Consider the following 9741-nt stretch of genomic DNA (forward strand, 5'->3'; position numbering starts at 1 on the left):
TTGGTGATAACTTAAACAACCACATATATAAAAAATGGTCAGTTTTTAAAAAAAGCATGATAAAATGTACTCCTTGTTTTAATTACTTATGAAAGCTTGATAAGTAGATACTTCTGTTGTCTTTTCAGTTATCCTAATTGTATGTACTTTAAATTGTACCTTTATTTTACCAGGGATATTCCCATTGAGATTTAGAATCTCTTTGTGGTAGATTTTAAGGGGTAAAGAAGGAATTTATGGGGGAAGAAGAACTTTTAATATGTGGCTTGAAATATGGTTTTACAAAAGGTGCCACAGAGGACTTTGGATTAGGTTGTTTTGGGTTAGGAGGACCAGATGGCCGGAGCAACAGATAAGATGAAACTTTGAGAGAGTTTCCAGACTTCCCGGAGAGTAAAGAACCAGGACAATCTTTGAGACACTCTTAATGTTGGTTTATGGTAACCCATGTTTGTTCCTCCCTCTTTGTTCTATGAACTGGGTGCTTTGCCCTGTAGTGTTAAGTGCTGGTATGACTGTGTCCATGCATACATGCTGTCCCAAATCTTCTCTGTTAACAGACCTGTGTTTCACTAAACTTATATACTCAAGTAAGGACAACTGAGGCTCTTCGAGTTATTCTTCTATTCATCAAAGTGAAGATTGACATCAGTGCAAGTTTTCTTCATCAAAATTGGTGTCGGCAGCAGTGTTCCAAAAGAGACAGACACTGGGTAAGTAAAAGAGAATTTCTTTCTTTTCCTTTATCTTACACTGTGTGCTACTGGATGGAATCAAAAAGAAATTGTGTATTTTCTGCATTTGGTGATGAGCATCTAAAGCCAGAATACAGTCTCTAGGACCAGTATAAAGTCAAAATTGTGTGAATTTACGGTTTAGTAAGCTGTTTTGGCCACCAATTTAATGGAGCTCTGAGATAATAACTTCACCCTCTTCAGGTACTTTTAAGCACAAACTCAGTCTGAGAGAGAGACTGGGCGAAAAGAAATGAGGGAGGGGGAAGGAAAATGTGTGAAGTGAGGATCCCCACAACTTGCCAGTTATCGGTCTGACAATCTATGTAAATTTAAATCTGAAAAAGCCTCAAGATGCGTTCAAAATTATGTGTTGCCTTTTGTCATTCACAATGCTTTTAATCAAACACTCTTCAGGAATTTGGGAGACTACCTCACAATCACATCTGTTTCATGTTTTGATTCTCATGTTTCACTTCTGATTTGCAAGTAAAATAATGCCTCTATATTGGGGTTCCAACAGTACTAAGACTCAAGAGCAGAAACAATTTAAGGGGAGTACTTACTTTTAAAAATGCCCAAGAATTCAATATAGTATTCCTCTTCCTCTGATATTATTACAAACAGAAGAGTATTTTGTCTTGCCTCTCATGGTACAGAGTAAACAACCAGTTGGTGGAACGCACCACTACGTTTCTAGTTAGAAACATAGTGGTGCGTGCTTTTTTGCTTTAAAATTTGTTTGCTGGCTGTCGCTGCAGTGGAGTTTATGGAGTTTCCTGCTTTAGTGATGTTTCATTCTGCTGTTGAAGCAGCCACTGTTTTAATTTCTGTACCCAAATAATGTTTATTGCACCTGCTGTGGTGTCTACAGCCGTTTTACTGGTTGTTGCTCATTTTTGTGTCATTGACTCAGATTTGGTACTGTTCTGTTTAATAGCAGTAAGGCTTTATTGAGAAAGGAGAAAATGTTCGTCTATAGAAAAGGAATTTGTTGTGTAACCAATGTATGCGTTGATTATCATTATCATCGCAGAAACGTTAACTTAGCAGTACATTTTACATGACCTACTTCTTGCCTTTTTTTGAGTGCAATTTTACACTGGTAATGTTATTTTTGTTTTTTTGAATAAAATATTCTAGTGCTTGCTCCATGATGGACACAGGTGAAAGTCATGACCACAATAAGGCATCGTGTTCAGATCATCAAATGTGAAAATAAGTACCAATGTTAGTGCCTAAACTTGCAAATCCCCAGTTGATTAAAAGTTCCAAAATAAAGTTGATAAAAACAAACTATCCTGGCCAGAGGTAAAATCAAGCCTCCGTTATGTTATATTCTTGGGCGATTAACAGCCTCATCCAAGCACAGTAAATTAATACAATTTGAAAATACTCCATTACAAGTAGAAGTCTTGAACTCAAAATTCCTCAAGAGTGAAAAATATAACATTAACCTCTGAAATGTAGCTGAGTAGACGTACACATACGTAAAATGACAAATGATAAATAATCAAAAACTCCTATTACCCCACGCATGAGAAACATTTTTACAAAAAAGTAATAACATAATACTTTATTCATTTTGTCTGGCTTTCTTTTATGTCTTGTAATTCATTTCAACTGTCTGTGGTTGGCTGACCCCGCAGAAAGAATGACAGTGCTGAGTAGGCCTTCTCAAAAACCTCTAAAGATATGCATTTCTGGTTTCAGTGTAGTTTGTTGCATTTTTCAGATCACCACTGTTGTGTAGGATGGATAAGTAATAACCGATGGTTGCATGTGTTCTGTTCTTTGATACTCAAGTTTTGAGTAAACCTATACTGCCACTAAACCAAATAATTTGACATTTTGGGAAATACGCTTTTTCAGGTGAAACAGTGATCAACATGTTGTAGAGCTGTAGCGCTGTTATGTTACATTCTCGGGTAATTAATAGCCTTATCCCAGGACAGAAAACAAATACAACAATGTGAAAATACATTGCAATCAAAATTCCACAGAAGTAAAAAGTACAACATTAACCTCTGAAACCACATTGAGTAGAAGTATACATGTACCTACTGTATATCAAATTGCTTAAAGTGTGGCAAAACTATATTTACTTTCAAAGTCACTTTATGTGGAGGAGCTTATATTTTAAATGGAGAATTGTTTTATGGAAAGCCCCTAACAAACTAAGCACTGTAGGAAAGGTATAAAATGTACAAATAGAGTGTGACTTTGCTCTGATGCATGCAGAACTGACAATCACTCAGTCATAGATGGAGTGTAAACAATCCAAGGGAGGAGTAATGTCTGTGGGTTTGTTATGACACAGTCTTCTCAGTTCTAGATCACAAGGTTAAAAAAATGTTGGACTGACTTAAAAACAAAACTGCTACTACAGAGCAAATCCAGAGCTGACACCATTTTAGCCAAAGTGAACAAAGATGACCACAGATCAGATTAAAATGGCCAAAAATATGTATTAAATTTTGTATAAATAACTAAGTGGTTTGAAACAATAATTCTTCAGAAAGATCCAAACGTAAACCATCAGAAATCAAAGCATACAACACATTTCTACTATACATTTCATTGAACAAAAAAATTTTAATAAAGATTTTTGCTCAACATTGATATCAGCCTGAAATTTCTTTTATACAGGCTCAATCAATGGAATTCTAGCAACAACCATACAAATTGTTAATCATTCACAAGGACAGCTACACTATTAACCAACATTACAACTGAATTAGACAATTTAATTTAGGCTTGAAACAGAGTACTGATTTTTGCCTGTTAATATTCATTGAACCTTATCTATGCATGAATTAAACATGGCGTGAGAGAACTTGGGTATAGGGCCTAGTTAACTGCAATGTTATACAGTCACTTGACATGTATGTTTTTTTATCTTTGTGGAGCCCCTCTGTTGTCCTTTAAGCCATTTGTGAGGAAAGAAGGGTTGCTTCCTTTCATCTGGTACACCGCTTTTCTCAAGGACTTCAAGTCTGACCTGTGAAAATGTCTTTATCTGCAAAGTGAAATTGTTGATTTTAAAGATAGTTACTAGACAATAGGCAATTCATTACAGTTTGTAGTGCTTCACATAGTTCCAATTTTATGCATCCTGTCCCCTTTGCAGAAAAGCATCCCCAAAGAATGATGTTTCCACCTCCATGCTTCACAGTTGGGATGGTTTTCTTGGGATTGTACTCATCCTTCTTCCTCCAAACGCAGTGAGTGGAGTTTAAACCATAAAGCTCTATTTCTGTCTCAGACCACATGACCTCCCATTCCTCCTCTGGATCATCCAGATGGTCACTGGCAAACTTCAGCCAGGCTTGGACATGCGCTGGCTTGAGCAGGGGGACCTTGCTTGCGCTGCAGAATTTTAATACCTTATTAAGCAGTATGTTCTCTTATGGAACAAGGTGACACCTGCCTCTAGCCAGTAATACATTTATATCTCTGAAGTTAACAAACCTGGAGAATGGTGTTTTGTTCAACATCTGGAAACCTGTGTGCATATCCAATATTGACTGATGTTAATTCTAAATTTTTAAACAGTGGTGCATTAGCATTAATTACATGATTGACTATTTACTTCACCTGTCACACCTTGCTCTTCTTTATCTGAAAACAGCCATGCACTCTGCACTGTCAGTGACTCCCCCTTGTAGAAAGATCATAGTGCTCCCATTCCACTGGAAGTCTGGACCAGGGTCTCCTTCACCTAGTTCTGTGTGACCTGCTAAAGATGTCTGGATCTGTGCTAGTAGTCTTCTGGCTGAGGCTAGATGTAGATCAACTGTGCTAGTACTGGCTGATGCTGGAGTCTCTGCTGGCTGATCCAGCATCTACTCTACTAACCAACTTAAGCATAGCCCCTGTAAATTATAGATAACAAAACTTGCTTTATATGAATGTTATCAGCTCCATCAGGCCCATTCACACTGGCTCCCCCAGGTTTCCTTTAATATATTTTCAAAGGTAAAATACTAGTTATACTAAGACTCAACTGAATATTTTATGTTTATTATTTACTGGGAGATGTGCATCCATATTGCCCAGTCTGCCCCGCTAATCAACATTGTAATAGTCAATGTGAATCCAGTGCTTTCTATCTTGCATTACTCCAGAGTTGTAACCAAACCTTGAACGAGATAATCATCACATCCACGAACTGACTGGTCCATACTGTTGCACAAGTTTCATTCATGCACGCACGCACGCACGTATGAGCGCTTGTTCACGCGCGACAGGGTTATCTTTTCCCAGCTGCAGTTTATAAACACTATTGCCTAATGGCGTTTATCAAATGTCACAGTCTGGCAAGCAACCAGAACACAGACGGAGATGAGCAGCCCAGCTGGGTTAGAAAGACAGACAGAAGAGAGATTCACTGCAGCGGCACCCTAACATCACTTTTATCTGCTGACAACAGACTGAGAGGAGAGAACACAAGTTTACCTGACTGCTGTTCACGAAAGTCACTCTCATTGAGTTTTTTCTCGTCTTGCGTGCAGGACAGTCTCTCTTCATCCTGTAATTAACATTGTAAACACTCGATACCAACTTTGGCCCTTTTGACAACGTTAACCAGTACTGTATTATTGCTAACTTGACCGGATGTTGCAGATGTGTTGTTGCTAACTTAATTGTGGAGCCCTACACATCCAAAAACGACGCCAAGGGTTCACACGTGGAAACAACAGCTCATGGTGGTAACTCTTTCATTTGTTTTGGTCTGTTTAGTTAAGGTCTGTTTAGTTGACCTCTTTTATGGGGCCAGAACTTTCAATTTTGTTTCGTAAATGAGTTGTGTTTTGTAAATAAAAATGTTTTGGAAACTTACTTTCTGACTTCTCATGCCTGACAGCTTGGTTCCTCACATTGGCCATTTTATTGGAGCACAGCACATGAATACAGGGGTACGTGCCTCAGTAAAAAGGGTCTAGCAACACCTATGACCCGGACCTTTCTAGCGCAGCCCCACAAGATTCCCATAGTAATTTTGCATAGGTCTGTCAAACAAGACAGACATACCCTACACAGCAATTTTAATGATTTGATAAAGACTCAGGCCAAAATCCCAACTTCAGTTCAGTTTTAACCCAGACCATGTTGTGAGTCAGGACAGAACGGCGGACCCAAACGCAACGCTCAGGATTAAACAGGTGAGTGAACCTGGGGAAAAGGCAGACAGACAGGGTTAATTACAGGGAAACAGATATTCTGCAGGATTCTAAGAAGCTTGAGTAATGCAGTGACACCAGGTCAGGAGCAACAATGGTCAAGCAGAGATTGTGTGGAGAACCGGGGTTGATATACTGGCGGAGATGGAGTTGATTGCTGGCAGATGTGGCAGGCAGAGGAGGCTGCTGATGAGGTGTAGGTATGGATTGTCAGCTAGGCTCAGGAGCGAGGAGAGAGAGGAAGAACACAAGCAGGGGGAGCAGAGGAAGCACAGAGAGGCAGGCAAAACACAGGGGAAAACAGAATGGTAGGAAAAAAGGAAAAATAAACAGGACACTCACTGTCGGCCGGGCTGCCACCACAACAGACTAGACTCTTTTAGATGGATCTTCTCAGTGTAAGATCCCTCTCTAACAAAACTTTGATTTAGATCTTGTTTTTAACAGAATCCTTTTTACATCCTAGTGTTCACAGTTGGCTTGCTGAATGGTGCCCCCCAGATTAGGACACCCTAGGGAGAGTGATCGTGGTGGTGTCCTTGTTATTGTCTATAGGAAGCATTTCAAATGCAACCAAATTGCTTTTAATGATTTTTCTTCCTTCGAAGTACTCCTGGCCCACTCCCAGTCATAAATGCCTGACTGAAGATGCATTTTTGTTGAATATTTTTGAATTAAGTTTGTTTGTTTGTCTTGATTGCGGCAAAAAAAATAAGACCACATCTGTTTCTTCAGAGCCAAGCCCCCACCGTTGCCAAGAGGTTCTCGTTTCTTGCAGCAAATAGCACCAGCATGGACACTGTTGCCTATTTGAATTGTCGTTTATTCCAGCTCCTTCGTATCCCCTTAATAGGGCCCGCCACCAGGGGTGGGTAGTAACTTGTCACAAGTAACACAAATGAGTTTTAATGAGTTGAGTTTGCTTTGTTTTTTAAGAATGCTAACTTTACTTTACATGAGTATTTTTGTGAGTCAGCTACTTTTGCGTTTGCCCCATTTGCATTTTTCCCTTCATTACAACTAGTCTATTATCTGCTGTGCATTTTGCTTTATTAACCAAAATGAGATGTCATCCAAGCTGCGTTATACAGACCTTGTACTCTTCTGCCAGATATTGAGCTAGGCAGATGTAAACATTTTGGAGACTATTCTCCTGTTTGATTGTTCTACTAATGTAACTCAAATCCAATAACTGTACACTGTACCACTGGTGACAGGAGGATTATCGGAAAAAATGTTTCAAAGCACCTTCTTACTGCTGAGAAAACAATAGCACCTTAAAAACCTCCAGTCTGGCTTCTGTTAGCATCACAGCACTGAGACAGCCCTGCTCAGTCACTAATGACTTTTTAATAAATGCTGATGCAGGCATGTGCTCAATCCTGGTGCTGCAGGACTTGCTGCCTTTGACACAAGTGACCATGTCATTCTTTTAGATAGACTGAGGCACTGGGTGGGCAAATCTGGAACGGCAATAAATTGTTTTTCCTCTGTATGCTAAGCCTTATACAACCTTGATTATTGCAACAGCCTTTTCTCTTGTCCTAATCAAAAAACGACTACAGACTGCACAGGGTTCAGCTCCTCTGCTTTTAACCAGAACCAAGAGGCATGACCTCATCACACCTCTTGATGACCCTGGCAGGGGTCTCCTGTCCAGTCCAGGCTGAAATCAAAAGGGAACAGAGCTTTTGTTGTCAGGGCCCTGGAAACGGCCTGCTCGAGGAAATAAGACTGTCAGAGTCAGTGTCTTCTTTAAAGTGTCTTCTAAAAATGCATTTATGCATAAAAGCATATCTTGATTTTATTTGAACCACCTGTTAATTTTAATGTCTTCTTTCTTGTTTTATCTCTTTTTCCTGCCTGTTTTAATGTTTTGTTTGTTTTTATTTTTATTTCATTTTTGGCCCTCATGTATTTAATCAATAACTTTATTTCATCCTTGTCTCCGTGCCTCTGTCAAGCACTTTGCACTTGTAAGTCCTCTATAAATAAAGTTTATTATTTATTATAATGTGGTTTGAAACCAACAACGATCAGTTCCAGAGAGACTTAATTTGAGACTGAATGGGTGAATCATCCAGTGGTGAGAAGAGCCAACCTAAACCTATTAGTCAGAGATGCAACTCCTCGTTGAGATGATTGTACTGTGCTGTGTCAAACTCTGACTGGCTCATGCAGGACACTAAATGCATCTGGTGGCACTGTAATGTGTGTATGAGAGACTATGAGAGCACACAGACACACACTACGCATCCACAAACAACACGGTTAGGTCAAAATTAAGTCTGTAGAATCACACGACTGATACACATGCAGCAACATAAACCGGTTTTCCACATCGTAGAATACTTGACAATGTTGCCAGACTATTCTGTCATAAACAATTAAACAATTATTTATATTTAATGACCTGATGAAGGTATGTCTTCTTAGAAAGCATGCAAGCTCTATTCTCCTCCTGAAATGACTGTGAGAAATGACTTTTTGACTGAAAGAGGTCACTGAGCATTGCTCACCAAGCTGTCAGTCTTGGGTCACGTACTTTTGGAACATTTGGAAAATCCTCCTTCAGACAGTGATGCTGCCACATGCAGTGCCGCCTCCACACACAACAAAGCAGAGATGTGCTCCTTCTTAGACATGGATCCACTGAAATGGACAGAGCTTCAGATCAGATGGACCTTGAGAGAGTTGCCAGACTTCCCCTGATAGTAAAGAATTCAGAAACCTTTGAGACACTCATGATGTGTGTTTAACATGGTGGCCCATGTTTTTTCCTTGATCTTTGTTATAAGAACAAGATGCTTTGCCCTGTATCTAAAGTTTTGGTATGACTCTGTCCATGCATACATGCTCTAACAAGGCTTCTCTGTTAACAGATTTGTGTTCTATCAAACTCAAGTAAGGACAACTGAGGCTGAAGACGTTATTCATCAAAGTGAAGATCAACATCAATTTTCTTCATCACTCTTTCACAAGGGAGTCCAGGACAAGACAGCAGCAAAAAGTTTCACATATAGTTACACAAACAGTCCCAGGAATTGCCACACTGAAATTGTTTAGTGTAAACTGCATGTGTGTGATGCTGCGTCTTGACTGAGTCATCTGGTGTGTGCATTTTTATGATTAAAATATTTAAAAAATCTGTTAAATATGTCATTATGTCTGTGGTCTCCAATGTTTTTAAAATCAGTTATAATTTGAATATCCTCTAGTGTGTGCCAGGTCTTAAACACACACACACACACACACACACACACACGCTCACAATGAGTCTGGTTTCTTCAAGCAGAGAAGCATAAGTGCCTTGCTGATGGGCACGATTGTGGTTGCAGAGGTAAGAGGGAAACAAACTCACTTTCCCTGTCTCAAATTTCTCCAAATAGCTCTGTGGTTTGAAACCAACAACGATCAGTTCCAGAGAGACTTAATTTGAGACTGAATGGGTGAATCATCCAGTGGTGAAAAGAGCTGACACTGTTATAAACCTAAACCTATTAGTCAGAGGATGCAACTCCTTGTTGAGATGATTGTACTGTGCTGTGTCAAACTCTGACTGGTTCATGCAGGACACTAAATGCATCTGGTGGCACTGTAATGTGTGTATGAGAGACTATGAGAGCACACAGACACACAGCCAAACGCTACGCATCCACAAACAACACGGTTAGGTCAAAATTAAGTCTGTAAAGAATCTGAAAAAAATCGAAATATTATATTGTGCAATGGCATTAGAAGTTCTCAATTAAACTTGTTTCTAGATGCTCACCTTTTCCAAAAGAGCTAAAGCAGAGCCATCAGCTCATGAGTTTAAATCACGC

General features: G+C 39.4%; 2 long non-coding RNA genes across 2 annotated transcripts; one reads left to right on the forward strand and one right to left on the reverse strand.

Annotated features, from left to right (window-relative positions):
• Positions 1-544: 544 nt before the first annotated feature.
• On the forward strand, positions 545-9079 carry LOC119896871. The gene is made up of 3 exons (XR_005443302.1): positions 545-713; positions 3865-3958; positions 8800-9079. It is a non-coding gene; the product is annotated as an uncharacterized LOC119896871 (long non-coding RNA).
• Positions 3310-5280, reverse strand: LOC119896872. Its single transcript, XR_005443303.1, has 2 exons — positions 5193-5280; positions 3310-3753 (listed from the first exon to the last, which is right to left on the reverse strand). It is a non-coding gene; the product is annotated as an uncharacterized LOC119896872 (long non-coding RNA).
• Positions 9080-9741: the final 662 nt, after the last annotated feature.

This window comes from Micropterus salmoides, unplaced genomic scaffold (assembly GCF_014851395.1).
Source record: "Micropterus salmoides isolate LMB-PRFRI ecotype aquatic unplaced genomic scaffold, ASM1485139v1 Ms_hic_scaffold_11, whole genome shotgun sequence".
Lineage (NCBI taxonomy): Eukaryota > Metazoa > Chordata > Actinopteri > Centrarchiformes > Centrarchidae > Micropterus > Micropterus salmoides.